A 21,506-nucleotide genomic window follows, 5' to 3' on the forward strand; every position below is an offset into this window, starting at 1 on the left:
GAAATAAGCAGTCCAAGACAGTACTCCACACTACCTCAGCAGAAAAAACAATTTCACAGCAAGACTTCCTTCATATGTATTTCCTACTCATTCTGTTCAAACCACAATACCAAGAAAGGGTCAGAAGATAAATATATAAAAGCTTTGTTACACTTTTATCAGCATTTCTAACAGGAGCACTTCTGTGCCATGCAAGTATTTTCATCCGTGCAAAGACAGAACTGTTATTAAGTTAGATTCTTGGATATTCCACATTTAACTTTTTTTGAGAAGAAGCCTCTGATCTGGCCAAATGCTATTAAAATAAGCAGAGAGATCCAAATCCAACAACCAGGTGATTTTTTCAGCTGCTGTTTGGCTGCTGTAAACATAAGCAGCTTACAGCTGGCTTCATGTTGACTGTACTTCGGGCATCTCTTCCCGATGCTCCCAGATTCTCCGGTAGACTCTGAGAAACATTTTGGCTGCTTCTTCATACACTCCTGTTCCATTACACTTCTACCACTCTGTTGCACTGAGGACCCTGTCCAAAGAGTAGCACTAATATTTCATTTCTCTGTTCTTGTATTTCTATATGCAAGCTCTATAAAAATGCATGACCACGTGATCCTCCCCCATGAAAATAGGACCCATGCCACAGAACCCCTTCTACTGTCTATTTTTACAAATATTGATGCATTGAGGCAAATCAATTCATTCACTACAGCGGTATCAATGCATTTCAGCATTCTCCAAGTATCTGAACACAAAGGGACAGATTATTACAGTCTAACCAACATACGTGAATAGAGAGGAAGAGATTTTGTACTCGCTTAATTCTCAACATATTTCACAGCATCTAATTTTAGAAAAGAAAAAAGATACAACCCTTCCTAGTGCATGAATATTGTTTTCAAACCTATTCCTTCTTTTTTTAGGCTTCTATGAAAACCTCTTCAGACTTAGTTTCTTTATGTAATTTCTAAAAATAGGGCAATTGTAACTTTCTGCAATAGAAACAATAATGAAATGATTCTGCAGAGCTATGAATCATTTACTCTGCATAAAGTTCCTCCAAAGAGGCTAAGAATATTGTGTTCTTGGTTCACCAGAGGAACTGTCAATAAATTACTCTAAAATCATCTAAGAGAACAGTTTGCTGAAGCCCCTGTGAAGACAGCAGACACGAAGATTAAATAAATCAGAAGCAAGGAAGTCTCCTTTTTAAAATATTGTTTATGAAATAACAGCAGCAGCTTCTATCCAAATTCCAGGCTTGGGACATAAGTAGGAATAAAATAAAGTTGTTCAGAGTTGGCCTCTGGCTGTGGTGGTGTGGACTCAGTACTGCTGAGAACCCTCAATATTCATTTATGTCAACAGGCATTAACAGCTCAGAGTAGGATTAAGTGCTTTCACTTCTGGCCTCTTTACCATTCAAGCATCAAATGCAGGGTGTTACAGATTGTATGTTTGTTAACACGCTCAGCTACATGAAGAAACAGGACGGCTCTAATATTCAGCACTTTAGTGCTTGGGTCTTTAAAAAAAAAAAAAAAAAAACAAACCAAAAAGCAGAAATGTAGAAATTTTGGGCTGTGCACTGCCATGCCCACCCCAGTTCTGATCTAAAACAGTAGGTGAAAAATCTCCATAACATAAGGACCAACTGAAAACACCTCCTTGGGGGGAAAAAAAAAAGCTAAAAAATAATTGGGTGGGGTTTCCCAGACTAAAATGCAGTTGCCTTCCAGATTCCGATGCTGTAAGTGCTGGTCTGGACTCCAAACTATTTCAAAAGTATGTATCGCGGGCCTCTCTGAGACCTTGCCTAGATCACAACTACCAAATTTCTTGGCATAACAGAGATCAAAGTGCTTTATAACATCTGCTTATGCTCTCTTTCTGCTCTGATACTTTAAAGATGCCAGCCTCAATTGCTCTCAAAAACTCCATTTAGTGTACAGTTTGACACAACTTTAGAGTCTATGTAAGTAAGAAAAACCCTACAGAAAATAAGTCTGTAAAAGTAAAAAAACAAAACAAAAAAAACACCAACCAACCCCAGAAATTAAAAAGAAAAAAAAAAAAAAAAAATCAACCCTTGGCTGAAGATCCAAGGGAAGCAATGGATTTTAAACATGCAAGGGAAAACAAATCTCTTTTTATTATGGAAAATACAACTCAAGAGTTGACTAAAGAGTGTGAAATCAAATGTCAGTCAAGCAAAAGAGAATGCAGTGGAATGACTTCATTCCTTCTCACTTCATAAAGAAAATGTAAATATAGAGCATTTAATTTCTCAATAGAGTAATGTTCTTTTTATTGAAATGTTAAGCAGGGATTAAAGATACAATAGGTTATAACTCAATCCTTATTTTATGTTTGGTTTTCTTGAAGCATCATGGGATATTTTGGCATGAGTGGTTTTTTTCTTGGTTACCTCCTCAAAACCAGGTTCCTTTAATGATACACAGTTTTTGTCCTTCAAAATAAATTCAGTTTATTACTGTCTTTTTAATGCTACTTGAAGTACAGTTGAACAATACTCAGAAACAGCGAAAATCACAGCTTTGAATTGCTAAATGACATGTCCTCACAAAAGATCCGAGGGTGCCAGAGGCCACACGTTCAAAGTCCTAATATTAAGATAGGCATCTTAGTCATATAAGTCTTTACACAGCTTTTCTTTCTCTGAGAAAATACTCTCAGAAGCAAAGTTACACCCAGTGCAACATCAAATATAATGTGAGCTGCTTCTGTAAAAAAACTGTGCATCCAAGCAGGATTTAATGCCTGCATTGAGCACGTATTGCTCTTTTAGCTGATCCTGACAAAGGTACTGCAAATTATTTGTATATCTCCAACCCAAGTAAACACATCAACAAACTGAGTAGAAAATAGTTCCAGTGAGTTTGCTGTTACCACAGAACATCAAACAAACCTCCTGCTAACTGCAAACATCAAGATGTCAAAGCAACTGGGTTTTTTCCTGTTAAAATGGTCATGCAAAACACACTTAGCAATATTTCATGAGTGCACTCAGGTCAGACAAAAGACAGAAGCAGGAATTTAAGCAAGACACTTTAACTTGTCACAGTCAGAGCAGAAGGGCTGTTCTGAGATGCAGTGGGCACAGTCCCAGTCTCAGGCTCCCGTGAGCCAGCAGTGTGCCCAGGTGGCCAAGAAGGCCAATGGCACGCTGGCCTGTATCAGAAATAGTGTGGCCAGCAGGGACAGGGAAGTGATCTTACCCCTGTACTCGGCACTGGTGAGGCCGCCCCTCGATTACTGTGTTCAGTTTTGGGCCCCTCACTCCAAAAAGGACATTGAATGACTCGAGCGTGTCCGGAGAAGGGCAACGGAGCTGGTGCAGGGTCTGGAGCACAGGTCTGATGGGGAGCGGCTGAGGGAACTGGGGGTGTTTAGTCTGGAGAAGAGGAGGCTGAGGGGAGACCTCATCGCCCTCTACAACTACCTGAAAGGAGGGTGCAGAGAGCTGGGGATGAGCCTCTTTAACCAAGTAATGAGTGATAAGACAAGAGGGAATGGCCTCAAGTTGCGCCAGGGAAGGTTTAGACTGGATATTAGGAAGCATTTCTTTCCAGAAGGGGTTGTTGGGCGTTGGAATGGGCTGCCCAGGGAGGTGGTGGAGTCCCCATCCCTGGAGGTGTTTAAGAGTAGGGTCGACATAGCGCTGAGGGATCTGGTGTAGTTGGAAACTGCCAATGCCAGGTTAAAGGTTGGACTAGATGATCTTCAAGGTCCTTTCCAACCTATATGATTCTATGATTCTGTAAAAAAAACGCTACCACAGAACTGGGGGCTGCATTTAAACAAGTCACCTTCCAGTTCTGTTTTGGTTTTTGTTTTTCTTTGGCTGTGAGAGGTATGCACAGACCCCGCAGGTCTGCAGGCAGCCTCTGCTGGGCTCCACCCGAGCGTATGGAGGTGATCCTGCGCCTTCCTCACCCCACGAGGACACAGGCTGGCCTAACGCCCGGGCGGGAGCTCAGGGCTGCAAGGAAAAAACTGCTCTCGGCCCCAAGATCTAACATCGGCTTCCTCAGGTCTGTCAAGACTGATACAGGGGTGAGGGAGTGTGTGCGTGTGTACGTGTCTCTGTGTAGGTGTGTTTTTATTTTACAGTCTCTTCAACAACCCTTTAAACCAGCTTCTGAAAAAACTCTTCCCATCAGTGAATCGTCCAACTCTGAAGATGGAACTGCAACTCACACTCCTTCCTTGTTGTTTCAATGGGAAACATAGGTGAGAGAAAGGCTTTAGATTGGAGATGGCAATCCAGAATAAATGAACAGAAAGCTAAGTATTTTTTCCTGAGACCGACCTCCAGCTGTTCACTCGCGGGACACACTACAAGTTCAAGCCCAAACACCACTCCTGTTAAGAATGGCATCTTCACAAAAACGCCATCAGTCAGGTAAACAACAGAAGTTCAGGATCTTTTATGTCATCCATCAAACAACTGTCAGCATCCCTCCCTCTGAAGAGGCACTCTTAGGAGCACCATAAGGTGTCTCCTCAGAGGGGTGTATTTATCAGGCGGGCGAAGGACCCAGGGCCCCTGGCGCTGACAGCTGCCGTTCCCCTCTGCCCCCATATCCACACACCAGCTCTAAGGAAGATGCAGAAGCACAGCAGGACATTGCTGACCTGAGTTCGACTGCACCTACAGAAGAGGTAGAGAGGTTCTCTGAGAAAGTTTAAGCCTTTCTCTGGTGAGCCTGTGCCACACAGCAGACTTGCTGCATGCAGAAAAGGGACAAGCTGATGCCAGGAGCCAGCATGGCATCCCAGCCCTGCGCTTGCCACTACAGCTGCCTGCCCCTGGACACAGACACCTTCTAGTAGCTTTAATGGTTACTGTTAAAGACTCTTTCTTAACATTGGCTTCCTTAAGCAGCTGTGTTCAACTCAGATAAAAAATTGCCATGTCCAAGCCTCAGCATCATCTGCTCCAAAATCTGACACATTTGTGGACAATTTCTGAATTAAATGGTTTCTAAAAGTCAAGGCTTTTTGGCTTAAAAGTCCTGTTAGTGAATCAAAAGCATTCTCCAGCAAAAACACCTTCTGTGACTACCATTTTCTGGCACTTTCAGTTATTGTGGTGGCTAAAATCAAAGAAATCTCCTGTAATATCCTAGCAAAGGATTGGAGCTGTTTAGCAGAGTAGGCTGCTACTTGGTGGCTTCATAATTACACTGCATTATTTGCAGATGCTTTTCCCTGAAAATGAATCTTTAACCACACTAACAGTGAAAATGTTCAACAGCAAATTGCTGTCACAGTTGCATCATTATGAACATACAACTTTGTGGTCAGAAATCAGGTGATTCTCAAAGAGTAAAATGACTTTATTATTCCACTCTATAGAGTAAAAGATAGGAGATGTGAAAAGGACACAGAGTAGTTAATCTAAGTGAAGCCTCAGTAAGGAACTGGATAGCCCATGCATCCCAAAATTGTAAATGGGTGTACAACGCAAACAAGGAATAGATTACAATAGTTCTCTGAAAACATTTCTATCAGGCATAGATACCCAGGAGGAAAAACAAAGCTCCATCTGCTTCAGTAACCTGTCTCCTCTAGTGGCCAGGAGCTCTTGCCTCCAATATTTCCCTGCAAGTAAGAAAAATATGGAACATTCTTGTCTCTATGCTAAAGGTTAGATCTAAAGTACTATGATTAATAGCCCCTGACAAAGAGAACAGAACCACCAAGCTAGCATTTAGAAGGTAATAAATAGACATAACGACCCAGAAATAGTTGAACAGCATATGACCTATTACATCACCTATCAAAGACATGCAACTAAATATACGAAGTGTAAAGGAAGGTCAACTTAGACACATTTCAGGTGTTTAAAATCCAAAACAATCCTCTGACTGCAAGCACAGTCCTAATATGCTGTTCTAAAGACAATATTAAAAATAATCTTCAGCTTTACTAGCCATGGTTTGTGAAATACTGGAAATTATAAACAAAGTTGACAGCAAAACAGATAAGGGACAATGCCCAATACTTTGAATAAAATAACCGTATTTTTTTTTTTTTTTTGCAAAACAAGCTAAAAACTTCAGCAAAAGTGACTCTACAGTTTCCCAGTAGGTTGTTAGAAATAGTTTGCCTATCTGACACATTCTTCTACAACTCTTTTGATACGAACCAGTTGGACCTGTGCAGCCAAAAGACCTGTGCACCCCCAGCAGTAACAGAACCATATGAGAAAAAGCACATACTCCATCAGTCGTATTAACAGCTCACATTTAGGTCCTGTCCCCCTTACCCCATCCAAGTTTATCCTCACGTTGGAATCCAGAACATAAAATCTGAGAGAATCCCTGCCTCAGCACCATCTTTTCTCTTTGCCTTTAAACTTAACAAATACAAGAAATAGCTGAGCCTCAAAAAAGATCTCAGCATACACATGTTCACACATCTGTTTGGAGTTTGTCTGAGGAATGCTCTGAAGGCTGTTTGCACTGGGCAGTCTTTAGCCAAAGGCTGCTAAAATGAACACAGTTTCACCTGTGACTGATGTTTAGCTACCAGGACCCTGGTCCTTCTGCTCTCCTTCCCAGTGCCCACGAGAGCTGGGGCAGCATCAGCTGAACAGGTAACAGACTTCAGTTGCTCTTGTTCCAGTCATTGCCACTATGACAGATTACCTCTCGCTGTAGTTTGCAATCATACTGAATTTAAAAAAAAAAAAATGTAAAGAGAAGAATGCCATGTATTGAGAGTTTCTGCATCTTTGGCAAAAATCTTCAAACCTGCCTTTTTGCATATGTGACAGAGTTTCCTAACTAGGCCACTCATTTTAATATGTTTTCACATAACTAACACTAACCAGAAATTATGTAAAGATCAGCTCTTCTGAATGCATGTAACATCAAAAAATGTGTCAGGTACCTCAACAACAATCTGTTAGGAATAGCAGAATCTATATATAGTTTAATATCTCCTGAGCTCAGATGCATATTAGCAGCCTGTTTTAGCTGTAACTACCACAGGATTTATCATACTGTCGTCAGAAAGTTTGCCCACTCTTTACATATTTGGAATTTTATCTGTTATCTGATATGATGTTCAGGGAACACTGGATTTTATACACCATGTACACTCCAACACATTCAACAATTAATGCAAGCTGCTATAGTATTCCCTATTGCAAAGTTAAAAGTCTAAAGAGTAAAATGTTACACTTTCAGAGACGAATGCTGACTTGACTTGGACTATTTTCACAGGACATCACTGAATAAATCTTGGAGCTGATTTACAGAGACATCCCTTCCACACAGCTCCTATCAAAAACAAGCAAAACATAAGCCTGGTTTGGTCCACACTGTTTATATTAATTTCCAGTTTGCATCACAAAAAAGGATTATCTGTAATCATGGCCTGTCAGCTTGGTTCAACAAAATGAACATTTCTTTTAGTTTGTGTATACCTCCACCATCTCTGTATATTGGTTTAATAAAACAGTAGTTAATCTAAATAAGAATGTTAGCCTTCTGTCTCAAAATAATACACCCAAGTTTCAGGAACACTTAATTTTGGAAACTATATGGATGACGAATGACACAAATATGTACAAGTTGCAAAATAAATTAAACTGGGAAAAAAACATTCTTTGCAACTGAGCTGTTTGATCCTCCTCACATAGCCACAGTCTGTGTTTTTGCAGGTATACACTACGCTCTCCCTCCATGCAAAACCTCCTATCCCTCGACACTGTCATTTCCTGCACACTTTGAGACAGAAGATGAATGTTTAGTGTAGGGCATGACTGTGATTAAGCTCCCAGTGCATTCTTCATCTGTAGTCCAGCTGGTAGGGCATCTCCACTGCTCCTCTCTTTCCTATGGGAGAAGTCTCTAATCGATGTATACAGCTTTGCAGAAAGGTGTTGGGTTAAAAATCTCAAAAGACCCTCTAAAACTTATGACCTCAATACGTTATCCCTTTTTAAGGGATAAAAAGTGAAAAGTGATATGGCTCTGCCCAATCTCAGGAATTTTTTACAGAAAAATGCATTAAAAGTTAATTGAGTTTTTACACTCTCTGTTATGTTTTGGTATTTAATTCATAGTTGAGAGAACTGTTTCTCTGAACTTTACAAAACAGTAAAATATGGTTTTATAAAGATGAAAACAAATACCTATGGTTTTACTGCCTCTCACTAAAATCCTCTGAAACAGGCACCGCAGCCTCTCACTAAAATCCTCTGAAACAGGCACCGCAGCCACATCCCCCTCATGCAGAACTCAGCAGTAACACAGCAAAGCACAAGGAAGCTCTGTTTCTTTTCGTGCCAGTATTTACTCTACCACACCACAAACAGCAGAACAACTTTTACAAACAACTGATAGCACCCAACTCTCATGTACCCCTCACCCACCCAGGGTGGCAGTAAGGAGTACTAACGTCCAGGTGGACCTATTTAATTACTTCAAGAAGCACAGGAGAAAAAGTCCCAATTAAAGTTCTCAACCAGAAATTAGCTTATTCTGTCTCCCAGAACTACAAGCCTCCTAGTCTCACACAAGTGGATTATAAATTACACTAAAACATCCGTTTTCAAAAGCTGTAGGTTTTTTAACCTGTGCTGCCCAACTAGCACATTCCACAGCCATCAATCATCTACACAGCCCTCTACACTAAAGACAAAGGGTACCCAAGTGCAAAGTGTCTCTGCTATCTCTGTGTAACCAGGAAATACTGAAGTCCCTTCTCAAAAATCTCCCAAACATCTGCACATTCTCAAATTTGAACAAATGGTTTCCTTTTAGAAGCTGTGTTTGTCACATGCTCTCTCTTATGCTAGTTTGGCATCCTTGTAATTTCCAGAGTCATGGTGTGGGTGACATTGGAAGGGACCCCTGAAGATGTAGCCCAACACCCTGCTCAAGCAAGGTAACCTCCCCAGGTGCAGGGTGTTGCTGAGCTTCATGAACACATTGGCCTATTTCTCCAGGCTGGTGAGGTCCCTCTGAACGGTAGCAAAACCATCTGGTGTTATCAACCGCTTCTCTCAGTTCTGTATCCTGACATTTTCACCTTCTGAATTTGGAGGCTAAAACAAAGTTAGATGCACAAGCTAAGGGGACATTCTGTTAAAGAAAACTAAATCTGTAGTCTGCAGCTCAACATATTTCCCTTCCACACTACCAGAATGTCTTTCACAGAAATTAAAGAGTTCCGTAAGCTTAAATTCACTCATATAACCACTCAAGTATAATAACTAGAATAAGATTATACTGAGAAGTGTCCCTTCAGGTCTAGCTACCATCTGGGATTTTTGTTTTACATTTTCCAGTTGTCTGTAGAAGGAATATCTGTTACGGACACAGAAGAACTATACCTAGCAACACCCAGTTACTCAACTAACAGACTTACGCTTTGCATGGAAAGAGGTTAGTGGTAATCTAGGTAACATTTAGTTTATGACTGGCTACAGTAAGTTCTATACAGAACACAAAGACTATCAGACGTGTATTCCTATTCCCCAATTAAGGTCTACAAACTAGTGACTCCTTTTAAAAACAGGCAACCTAAAATTTCACCCATCCAGTCTCAATTTTCCCTCCCTCTCGCTCCTCTTCTATCACTAGTATTTGTTAAAACTGTCCCTTTCCTGACGCTTCCTAACTTCACAAACTCCTACTGTCTCTAATCGCCAACCATTTCCCTTACATTTGCAGCCATGCATCGCTATACATGTATAGACCTTACTTTTTAAGCTATCAATTTATGCATGTATGTCTTGCAGAAGTTTCCACATTCGCACCTGGTCTGCTAAAGGGTTTACAACTCATGAGCTGGAAGTTTTCCTCCTTATACAGCATGTATCCAAAGCTGTAGTACAGCAACATTGCAGCCCAAACTAAAATTCAGTATTGGAGACTGGGGCAGCCCAAATCCCATTAACACAGCAGAGAATGCCCTATTTAAAAAAACACAGAGAAGTTTCTTATTTAAGCAATCCATAACAAACAGCAAGATTACCAAATCACAAGTGTTTCGAGCAATACTGTATAACATGCAGCAGGAGTAAACTACTGCGCTAGAATGCAGTCAACTTTTCAAAAATACTATTGCCTACAAAGTTTCTTCTCTTTTTTTCACACTGTCTTGTGTGGTTGCATAAAATCCTTCTGTGAAACTGAATCTAACACCCCTTCCATCCGCCCGTTAATTAAGGAAAAACAGAAAATGTGGAAAGATTGCATTATGTTAAAGCAGAATGTACCAGTTGTATAAGAGCCTTTGGAGAATTTCCAAATCTATTGAAACTTCCTTCTTCAGAGGAAGGAAAAAAAAAAGGGGGGAGGGGGGGGTCAGAAAAGGCCTAAATTACCTTTCTGATTATGGAAAGGCTTTACACAATTCACATCACACATTAAAAAAAAAATCCTCTGAAGCTAAGCAAGGTTTCACAGGAGCCTGAAGCACTGTGAATTCATGAAAAATGAATTTAATCGTCAAAGCTGAGACTAGGAAGAACTGTTCTACATAACAAAAAAGTTCTCAACTGCATTATTAAAATCATTGCTTAAAAGATCTATTTATTTCAAAGGGTTGACTCCCTGCATTAGAAGTTATCAAAGACACATGATCTAAAAGGAGTCTATCAAGCACAATGCCTGTCTGCTATAACTGCAAGTGTTATAATTGCAATGCTTATGATCATTTTATGTATTTGTGGTTTTATTTTAGCTAAATGTAGACATAAGATGGCTGCAAAACCTGTTAAAGACAGAAAATGGCAGGACTGATAATACCAACAAATGATTTGCCTAACTATAATAATGTTAGTTTTTCTTTAAACTTTTGATATAAACCATTAGATTCCATTTAGTCCCCATTCTAAGCCAAAAGCTGTAACCTGAAGCACACAAAATAAACTGTATATACCCAACAGCTTTAATCAAAATACACTCTTCAGCAGTTTCAGATAGGTTGCAGAAGACTAATACCAAACACGAAGGTAGGTCTGAAAGTGAAAAATCACTCCTCCCCTTAGCAGCAGCAATTTCTCCCCCACATGGAAGGAAGCCTATGCTACATATGCCACGCGTTCTGCACGATGCTCGTGTAAGAATGAGAATAATTAAGGACTGAAGCCGATTCCTACGCCTCTTCTCAGAAAGCATATAGAAAACCAAGGAATCAGAAGGTGTCAGAGCTTTACTTCTCACTACCACATTTCTTTCCCCCCCTCGCTTCTCGTATTCTGCTGATAAGAGGTCAAATGTAATTTAAAGGAAAAAGAAAAAAAAAAACAGCCCAGCCAAATTTAAACAATTATACCTAACTGGAGGAAGAAATAAAGGAACCACAAAAGGAAGGAACTTCTTTTTTTGGCCTGACTAGACCATAATAAGATTAATGTAGACATTTGGCCTATGGATTCCACTTATACGTAATCTACATGATAAAGAAATGCAACTTTATTTTATAAGACCATACTACCTCACAGTATCTACCTTGCTTTCTGACTCTGCTTAAAAAAAGTCATCACTCAATTTGATTTAAGTCTTTCCAGTTTTCTCTTTTCTTTTAAAAGCACATCTAGCTACTGAGGCACTCAACAATGGACTGCCCAGCTCCTTTTAATATCCCACCATCCGTATTTGCCTCTGCTTAAAAGATGTAATTCTGAGAGTCTACTATTTGTGAAATACTCTGATATAAATCTTTATGATGAAGTTTTGGACCTATAAATAACAGAAGACCCCCCCCTTGCTGCTTCACTAACTGCATATCACTTCCCAGTAACTATGGGAAACCAGATGAAATCTGAACCCATTCATCAAAACATAGAAAATACTCCTCTTTTCAGTTAGGGAGATTGTGCTTGTGGTATCTAAGTCAGTACATAGAATGCCATTTCCTACTGTTACAATGTTAGATCATTTATTATACCTGCTGATAGCAAGCCAAAAACAAGTAGAAAAGAAAAACAACCAGCTGCTCAAAATAATCATCGTAAAAGAGAAGTCTCTTTCTCCTTCCATTTAGGACACATTGACATTTCTGGAACAGAATAACAAGTGTTTGCCATGGCAATTCCTGCTATGTATGTTGTTTAACAGGGAGTAACTATTAAGCTGAAGCTTCCCATACAATACAATGTGCAATCATCTGTTTTTAAAATAGAACATGCATATACTCAAAATGGCAACTCTACTTTGATAAATTTAGGCTTACTAATTTGGAGATGTGGTAACTGAATTTCCTAATAACTAGCTACAAGTGAAATGCTAGGAATGTAACAGTGACGGGCGACTTGAAGCTTTTACAGAATATAGTTTTAATTGCAATATAGGCCCTCAAATAAGTATGCAGAGATAAACTCGGAAATGACAAGTGTGTTAATATCTACTCATTTATAAAGAAATTTTCTCCTAAGTTCATATTAAACAACAGCTCCTTCTCCAAATATTACCAGCCTGTTTCTTCTGGTTCTCTGGTAGCTACTCTGAATTGGAAAGCTCCAATAAAGGCTGCCTTTATTTTAACATCTGTTATCAAAGTTTGCTAGCCATAATAACTGTAGTCATGCTCCAAAAATAACAAGGAAAGGAAAAATTAAAGGCTAACTCCCCATCCTCAATTTGCTACTACTATGGAATACATTGCTTGGATAACCTACTATAGACAGTACTATAGATAGTTCTTCTGTCGTGAAATACCATGGCATAAGCTAGAAACGAAAATAAACAGCTAGACTATAAAGATTTCCAGTTAAACATACAGAGTGCTCGAATGCTTCAAGATTCACACCTTCGCTGCTCAGTGGTTAAGAGTAACAATTGCAACCGAAGTGCCAGTGATATTTTCTGCAGGATTGGCTGTGAATATCTAAATACTGAGTTCTACAGTCAGGAAGAGGAAAGCCTTTTATCTCCCATCACAGCGTTTAATTCACAAATGGTGAAGCAACAACCATTCAAGGTTAGACATAAATCTCATTTCAAGATAAATGATGTCTTTGTTCAATTTAACTTCAGTTTTGAATGGGGAATAACAAAACTTAAAATTTATGCAAGACTGCACTCAGTCCAGGTAAACAATTCACCTTGAATTTTACTAGCTCTTGAAACACAATCGACCATTCCATAACCTATTTTTTGCAGCCAAGAGTTTTCACATAGGAGTCAGAGTCAAATGGGCTTGTGGGTAATACATCTTTCATAATTTATAACAATTTTGTAAGAAACTGGGAGACAGAGCAGAGGAACTACTTAGCAAGACTCAGTTTGAAGACAGATTGTGTAATGTGGTCCTCATGATACTTGCACAATAGTTTATATATACCTGGTATATATACTAAGTATGGTCAAGAAGGAAAAACAGGCCAAGTAAAATTACTGTGCTTGTTGCTGTTGTGGATGTCATGATGGGAAGACAAAAACATAGCAGACATACCAAACTAAAATGCATAAAACCACACCAATGGCAACTAGGCTATTAGTACATTCTCGATTTGTTGCTCATACAGCAACACTTGGCTCAAGATTTAGGAAACTGCTTAAGCGAGGTAAAGGAAAAAAATCACTTGAAACCAGCATTCTCATTGACAGATCAGGTCCTACAGTAGTGAGCATCATTCCTATGAGTACACTAGAGCTACGCAGTTAGAAAAACAAATAGCACAGATTTGCAGTTCATACAAGCAGCTGAGCTTCCTAAGTGTTTAACTAGGCAGTTATTGAAACCCAGCAACTTTTACCTCCAGAGGGGAGTATCAGCCTTATCTGTGGGCTCAGCAGTGTTTTCTCTTTATTTGCTGCTTGTCACAATTACAAACTTTCAGTAAGGAACTGGACCAGTCATGGTAATTTAGTATGAGATAAAGATCTATGAAGCCAGATGGTAGCTTACATTCTAACAGCTACAAATTGCTAAATTGGCAGGGGAAATCAAGATAGTTATCAATTCACTATTATTATTCCAGGTTTCCCATTCCTTCTCTATTTCTATCTTGACTATTTACACCAACCTAGATGGATGTTTTAGCCCATGGTTGCTAATTTTCATAGCTAAAGCTAGGGCCAAATGCAGTGATCTAAGTAGGGATGGCTGTTGCAGACAATCTGAACATGTGCTGAACATGTACTGCTGCCAGACCTCTTCTGTGCTTGGTAGGCTATTCAGTCATTTCACCTACAGTCACCTACTTCAGTCTATGAATGTAAACATTTTGTCCATCATACCTACTAATGACTAAGGAAAGTCTCCACTTTGGTAACCTTTATGTTTCTACTACCCCAAAAATAATTTTCTAAGACATTAATGTTTCATATCCAAAGCACAAATAGAAAAATTGATGCCACCATCCCTGGCAAAACCTCCCATTGTTTCAAGTTACTACTTAGCTGAAAAACTTATTTGCTGGAATCTGACCAAGTCTGATGACCTCTTCCAGTAATCAATAATCAAAGTAGAAGGAAAGGGTGGTTTGTTTGACCTTTTAAAAGTGTATCAACTGTATTTGGCCAGGATAGCTTTTAAAAAGCTATTTTAGTTTCCAAGGCTTAGACTTGTTGCACAGACTGGACATGTCTGAGCAGTGTCTGCATTAGTCTCTTTAAATGCTCAACTGAACAGGACAAGCTCAGAGGAGGAAATGAATTCACAACAGGAGATCCTCTAGTTGATTAACTTCACCCTCAGTGGTGGATGTCAGTCATGTTAATTGGAATCAATACACAGCAGTTAAGGGGGCACAGGGATAATCAGGCAGGGCAGGGCAACAGGCCCATCAGTTCTTAAAATAAGCTATCTGTTAACATCTTACAGTGGCATGTGACAAACCTTCACTGCATTGGAATGCAAAGCATCTCTAAAATTCCAATTTAACACACAAATAAAGATAATTTGGCAACACCTAGCTTACAATCTAGAAATAAAGGAAACAGCCATTACAAATTAAATCAATGTTAAACTGATCAAAGTAGTAAAATGAGAAATTAGGCTCCCAGAAAAGCTTATAGGAAATCCTTGATCCAACTTTTAGACAAAATAAAAAGAGAAGCTAAGGTCTTAAAATCCTGCCATGGAGAAATTATGCCAGCTGCAATTTTATTGTACACCTAAGGCTGAAATTCAATGCACAGTTTCAAAAGTGGTAATATGTCACAAGATGAAAAAGGAATAAAATCCCAAAGATTTTCTACTCTTTGGATGAGAAATCACTTCGGATGCCCATTAGAAGTCACATCCTAAGCATCTCTTTCTTTCCTGCATCTACAGTCTAGCACCAGGTCTTCTTCCTCCCACTCTGCAACTCAGCACGCTATCTTGATCTTCAAGGGCAAGATTTGCAAAGTCTGATACACAGGGTGTTCTAACAAGACACAGCTAAGTATTATGCCATACACAGAAAAGCCTCTTGGATGGATCTCACCAAAAATTCCTGCAGAAAAATACAGTCCTGCCTGTACCCTTCCTCAAAGTGTGGCTTGGTACCAGCACACAGGTATGATACATCAGATGTCAATCCTTGCTGAATAACCTTACGCATGAAGTCGAGAAATCTGTTTCAATACAACAGTAAAACAAATAATGCACCTGTAAGAAAAGGTATCTTCATTTCTTTTAGAATATGAAACACCACTGAATTTGAGCTTCACAAAACAATTTTTTCTTATCCTTTTAAACACAACACAATAGAAAAGGGAGCAAATTAACCTTTGGCCAAAGGCTTTTGTATCTTTCCTCTGCTCCTTTAGGGAGTGAAATGAATGCCAGATGTTTTATTGCAATGTCTTCATACTCTGAACTACAGCAAATATCTTCAAGACAGAATCAGGGTATTTTATTTGTTATTACAAAGGCATCAAATCATATTTAACAGATTTATATAAAATCTGTAGCCATCTACATACTATCATCTTTCCCATTAAACTTAACCTAGCCTAACCAATTAAGTGCACAGATTAAGATCAACATTTTTTTTTTCCTCCTCAGACCTACACAAAGACTTTGTGAAATCTGCTTAAGCAATTCAAGGTGGGAGGTTTTCTGTCAGCCTCGTTAGTCATTAGAAAAAGCTAACAAAAGGAAAGGAAATAAGAGCATCCTTTACTGTCAATATCAACTGGTCATTCCCTCTGCAAATAAACATATGTTAGAGGGCCCAAAGTTATTAAAAGAGCTCTTAGGTGAACAAAAAGCAATGATTTCCCCTTCAGAATCACAGCCCTGCCTTCTGAGTTTCTGCCATCTGTCAGTGCTAAAATACCGACCCCATCATCAAGCAGGACAGTCCTGCTGTTGTAGGTGATGGTGTCATTCCATCCACCGTAAGCTCACTTGGATATCAAGGGAAGGTGAGATGTTCAGTTTGCCAACGCAGAGAAAGCGGCCTTTTCAAAGCCATGTGCCAACTGCAATGAAACCTTGTTTTAAATTGATTACAAAGAAATCTTACTGATACCACTCTGCACTTTGAGAACTCTAATAATTTCCCAGCTCACTAGGGGTATGCATCAATGTGTCCTCTGTTTCTCAAAAACTATGTATCAGAATAACAGCCTTGGGAAATAAACCCAATGCATGGAGAAGACATTCCAACCAAATATCGGACTATTCAGGGTTCTCAAAGCTTTTCTTAGGAATTAATCTTCCATCACCACTTTATGCAAAGCAGCAGATCTGGCATTGAGCTTTTTTTTTTTTATTATCCTATTTGCTTAATTTAAGGTGTCAGTGCGTTTTTCTGAAAATGGTTCTACCTTCAGTAAGAACACAAAGAGTGGCAGAGCCTGTGCGGGCCCAACACCCATGACGAGTTACACTGTGTCTTCCTCAGAAAAGGGTTTCCAGGCCTGTATGACATGGTGTCTGGCCTGATGACAAGTTTCTGAGCGCTCTGGCCAGAATAACCCACTACGTGATCTACGGAAAGCCCATACTATCTCTTGACTTTCAGTTTCTTTGTATACAAAAATACTAAAGTTACCACACCCAACTGAATACTTTTTGAAGTTTATAATCTTCAAAACAAATGCTGTACTTTATACATATCTTACAAAAAAAGGTCTGTCCACACAACAGTAATATCTGAATGTAAACCAGACATTACAGCACTGTATTTCTTTGGGCATCTAGCTTAATTTTATTCACATTCCCACATCAACTACCTCAACAACAGACAGAATCATCACTTGCCAAGGGAAGACTCAGATGTCAAACCAAGAGACTTGCCTATACAGGCTACTTAACAGCACTGAATGTACAGGGTATAACTATGCTGACTGGATTTCATCACCTCACTACAGTCTTAAACTTCCAACAAAGCAAATAGTTGGACACTTCTCAAGATTACTGTTAAGTACTGGCATAGCTGGTATGATTTTTCCCTGGTTAAATGAAGATGCATTGGCTTCATCAAATAATACGCTTTCAGACAAAATTAATGTGGAAGAGTCTCAATATTCACACTACTTACTCTACCCTTTCAGTTTAACAACTGTTTTCATCAACTAACAGAAGTGCTGTGGTAAGTTAAAGTAGCTGGGCTGATATTGTTAGCACTCCTTTGGGTGAAAAGAAGAAAAAAAATTATCTCTTCCTCCTGTAGAAAGCAGATTTATTTTCTTGTATTTGCCTAACTAATTTAAAATCTTCAGGCATTTCACTCTAACAGGACCACATGCAAAGCACTACACTATATCCTATACCCTTTCTTTATCCCAGGGACAGGGAAAGCAAAGCATGACAATCAAGCACAGTATGAAAATTCAAGTAGCGTACTCTATGGTGAGCATGTTGAAATCCCTACAGCAGATGTGGGAGCCAGGATGCAAACGGCACTCTATATGCTGGTAAGAGAATCAAATGCCTTCACATCTGTCAGCCCCTGTGCTCACACTTACATTTTCAAGATGCAGAATCCACTGAATTTCCATTTACATACAGATTTACTCAAATGCAGGCCTCCTGTCTATCCCATTACTTCCCGATTAATACTGGTATGCTGACTGATGATGCTCGCTCACTTCCAAAGGGCAGCCACTGCAAATACAAGTCAAGTCAACTCAGTATAAACTGAGAGAGTTGAGAATATCTGTATGATTCTGGGTTAAATTGACAGTGAAGTCTCAGACCCATAGGAATTCAAGCATCAAGTTAACAAAAAAATATAACATCCTTTTTTCAAGAGCCTTACATTAATAGTTCCAAACAACATCAGATCAACTACAAACAGAAAAGAGACCAAGGAAGTAGTCTTGACACAGCACAGCAGTACAGATGAGCTGAATGGGATACACTGGCAAATTTACTAGCTTCAGAAATAACAAATTAAAGACATGATATGAATTTCAGTTGGCTTCCGAAGCTTCTGTTTTAAAACAAATCAAGACTATGGGAATGTTTTGGCATTTTACTTCTGAACTTGGAATACTTTAATAAAAGTATACATGGATGAAACAAAAAGAAACATAACATTTGTATATTAGGAGTATAGGATTTTTTTGGTATCATTTTCATACTTTAATAATCAAAAAGCTATTTCAATTCATTTCTAGAAGAAATGTTTGAACTGCAGGGATATTTGTCAACTTAGAAAATGGTAAAGATTTTTATTCCACCATCACAAATGGTTTCAATCTAAAATCATGTCTTCTTTTGACAGCATATACATTTTTATGTTAGCTGTATCATACCTGGAGTTTATATCTAAACCTTAGAACTATTTCTATAGTTGGATACCATTAACTAGAAAGGATCAATAGAAAGCATGTTATTATTACAGCAAGTTCAAGTATGAATGTTTTACCCACAGTGAAGACAAGCTAGTCCCAACAAAGTATAGTTTAACTGCATACATCTTGGCATAGTACAGAGACTGCCTAGGTCAGCATTATGGGTCTCGACCACCTGGACATATGTGAAGAGACTTAAGGGGGAGCAGTACCATGGCTCCTTCGGACTGGAAGAGTGAGAATTAGCTGTCATTACTGGCTGCAAACATTTAAATTACCTTGGGAACTGTTAAATGCCTCTAATTGATGGATTAAGCCTGTTTCTCCCAAGGCAAGGGGCATTTGCACCTCTGGCCTATAATTGCACTGATGTTTCATTCTGGAGGAACTGAGCCTGTTACTGACATAAGGAATCACACAAAAGCAGTTAGCGGAGAAATTCTGACTCTCAACAACAACAAAAAAAAATGCTTGAAAAGCACCCGATTAGATGAGCCATGTCTCTTATTAAGCAAATCCACACACAGTATGAGCAGCCACTAATGTGAAGTACGTTAAACATTTAATTAAAAATTGGCAAAGTTATTCCAAGTCATTTCACATATAGAAAACGCTGAAAACTTGAGTAAGGGCAGAGTCTCCTAGCAAGAGCATACCTGGACATGATATTTCCTAGAAAAACATTAAGAGGGCTGGTCCCAGCATCATGTGAGCAAACTGCCAAACACTCCTTAGTTCAAGTGTTGCTGCTGTTAAACACTATAAGCAGGCAGTGTTTGTTTCTTCAGGGGTTCCACATAACAGAAGACTACATTTAATTCAAACTGAGCAACTTGAAAAGCCATGATGGTACCTTTTTAATCAATAAAATGAACACAGGATTGAGGTCTAAAGCTAAAAGGAACAAGAGCCTCCTCACTGAAGCAGTTGATGGGAGGGCTTACTTGAGAACTTAGGGGGTTTTTTCCCTTGAGAAACAAACCATATTTTTATTGAATACATATGGTACTACATTCTTCATTAGAGTCTCTAAATATTATCTTAACAAAAGCAATCAACTAAACCAAAATATGATTTTTGTAGTTGTTCTGAAATATATGAGAAAGCAGCTCAAGTATGAAGCACTGTGAAGTACAGGATTACCTGGAATTCAAGTGTACACAATTTGCATTCTTACAGATTACAGTGCATCAGCATTACAAAGATCACATGCCCTAAACTGCTTTTTTAAAAATCTCTTTTTATCTCAGCATTAACATGTTACCTATATGTTTTAGGAACAAAGTAAAACAATCAACAGTTAAGTACTGTCAGCATTTCACAGCCTGTGTGTTTTCATTAAATCCCATCTTTACTTCTTCTTTTGGGATTAAAAAATTCCTCCCAATTATTTTTGCCTTACCCCTTATTAACAGCAGCTAAACAGAAGGAACATTAACTGACAGTCCAGAATACAACAGACCCAGCCACACCACACCAGTCTCAGTCTTCCTACACCCTCTTCTCTCCTGTCAAGATTACAGACCAAGTTTTACAGAAAGACAACTTGAAGTGATAGTGGCCTACAAAGAGAGGAAAACATACCGAAATTTCCTCAGTCAGTTAGGTAGTAAGAGTTAGACAAAACAGCTTTCAGGGAAGGGTAAGGTACCTCTGAAAGTAAAAGCTGAACACATGCCTCAAACCAGGAGTCCAGCAGGAAGAAGTGATGAGGAACAGCAGTACTCCATGTAAAAACCTAATTGGGACTGCACTGAGAGCTAGTAGGAGAGAGAGAGAGACTGAAGAAAAGCAGAAGTAGCAGCAGCTCAAGTCTATCTAGGAAACAAATCCACAAATGCAAAACAACAGGATTCCGATCCTAAACTCAATTAACAATTCTTAGTAAAGAACACAAAAATTGAGAAAATCTGCCTGCATAACCTCAGATAATAATTGATCACCTTTCTGCACTCTCAAGAGCTCATAGGCTGGCTTCTTCATACCTGTAAGACAGCATGGCTTCAGCACCCACACTGAGGCTTCGGCTCCTGCAAGGATGCTGGGGCAACACAAAGAAAATGGAGCAGCCATTTTGCACCAAATTCAGAGATTTTCCTACAGACACTGGGAGGGCTGGGGGAGTCAATACCTGGTACGAGAGAAGCCAACTGCTGGAAACACAGACTGGAGAACTGTCAGGCAAAAAAGAATCATGTGCATGTGGCAAATCCAGTTTCTACATGCTTCTGCTCTGACAAATCCTAGCTTAGACAGTGTTTCATCTCCTGTGGATTAGTAAATCAGACAAATGCTTGCCCTGTGACAATGAGATCTAGGTTTGTTATCTCTAAATAATCTCCAAGTCCAGCCAGCCTGAAATAACATACATTAGGGTTGTGTTCCCTTTAACATGCACATTTTCTCTGTGAAAGATGGATTGATGGCAAAAATTGATCTAGAGCATCCTAGGAATACTGCTGAAAAGTGTTTAACTCCAATACCAGGATTAGGATTCCTTTGAGCCAAGACATGAATGTCTTGTAGAAGCTTCTTGGCCAAAACCGCAATAATTACACTTTGTGCTTTAAGGAACTAACAGAGAAAAATGATGCTATCAGATTACTGATACACTCATCATCCAGTCAAAACCAGATGCCTTCTCTTTACTTAGATGCAAAGGCCTGAAAGAAGGTTAAAAAAACAAAAAAGTTTTCAGTGTGGCTTAAGTAGTCACAGAATTCTTGCATGCACATCATTATTTTATGAGCTACACTTCAACCACAACATAAACTGTTCATGTCT

The 21,506-nt window shown here is 39.1% G+C and overlaps 1 protein-coding gene across 2 annotated transcripts in view; it reads right to left on the reverse strand.

Moving 5' to 3' along the window:
- SLIT3 (slit guidance ligand 3) overlaps positions 1-21,506 on the reverse strand; it is a 528,498-nt gene that overhangs the window by 377,513 nt on the left and 129,479 nt on the right. The window lies entirely within an intron of this gene.

This window comes from Strix aluco, chromosome 13 (genome assembly GCF_031877795.1).
Source record: "Strix aluco isolate bStrAlu1 chromosome 13, bStrAlu1.hap1, whole genome shotgun sequence".
In the NCBI taxonomy this organism is placed as follows: domain Eukaryota; kingdom Metazoa; phylum Chordata; class Aves; order Strigiformes; family Strigidae; genus Strix; species Strix aluco.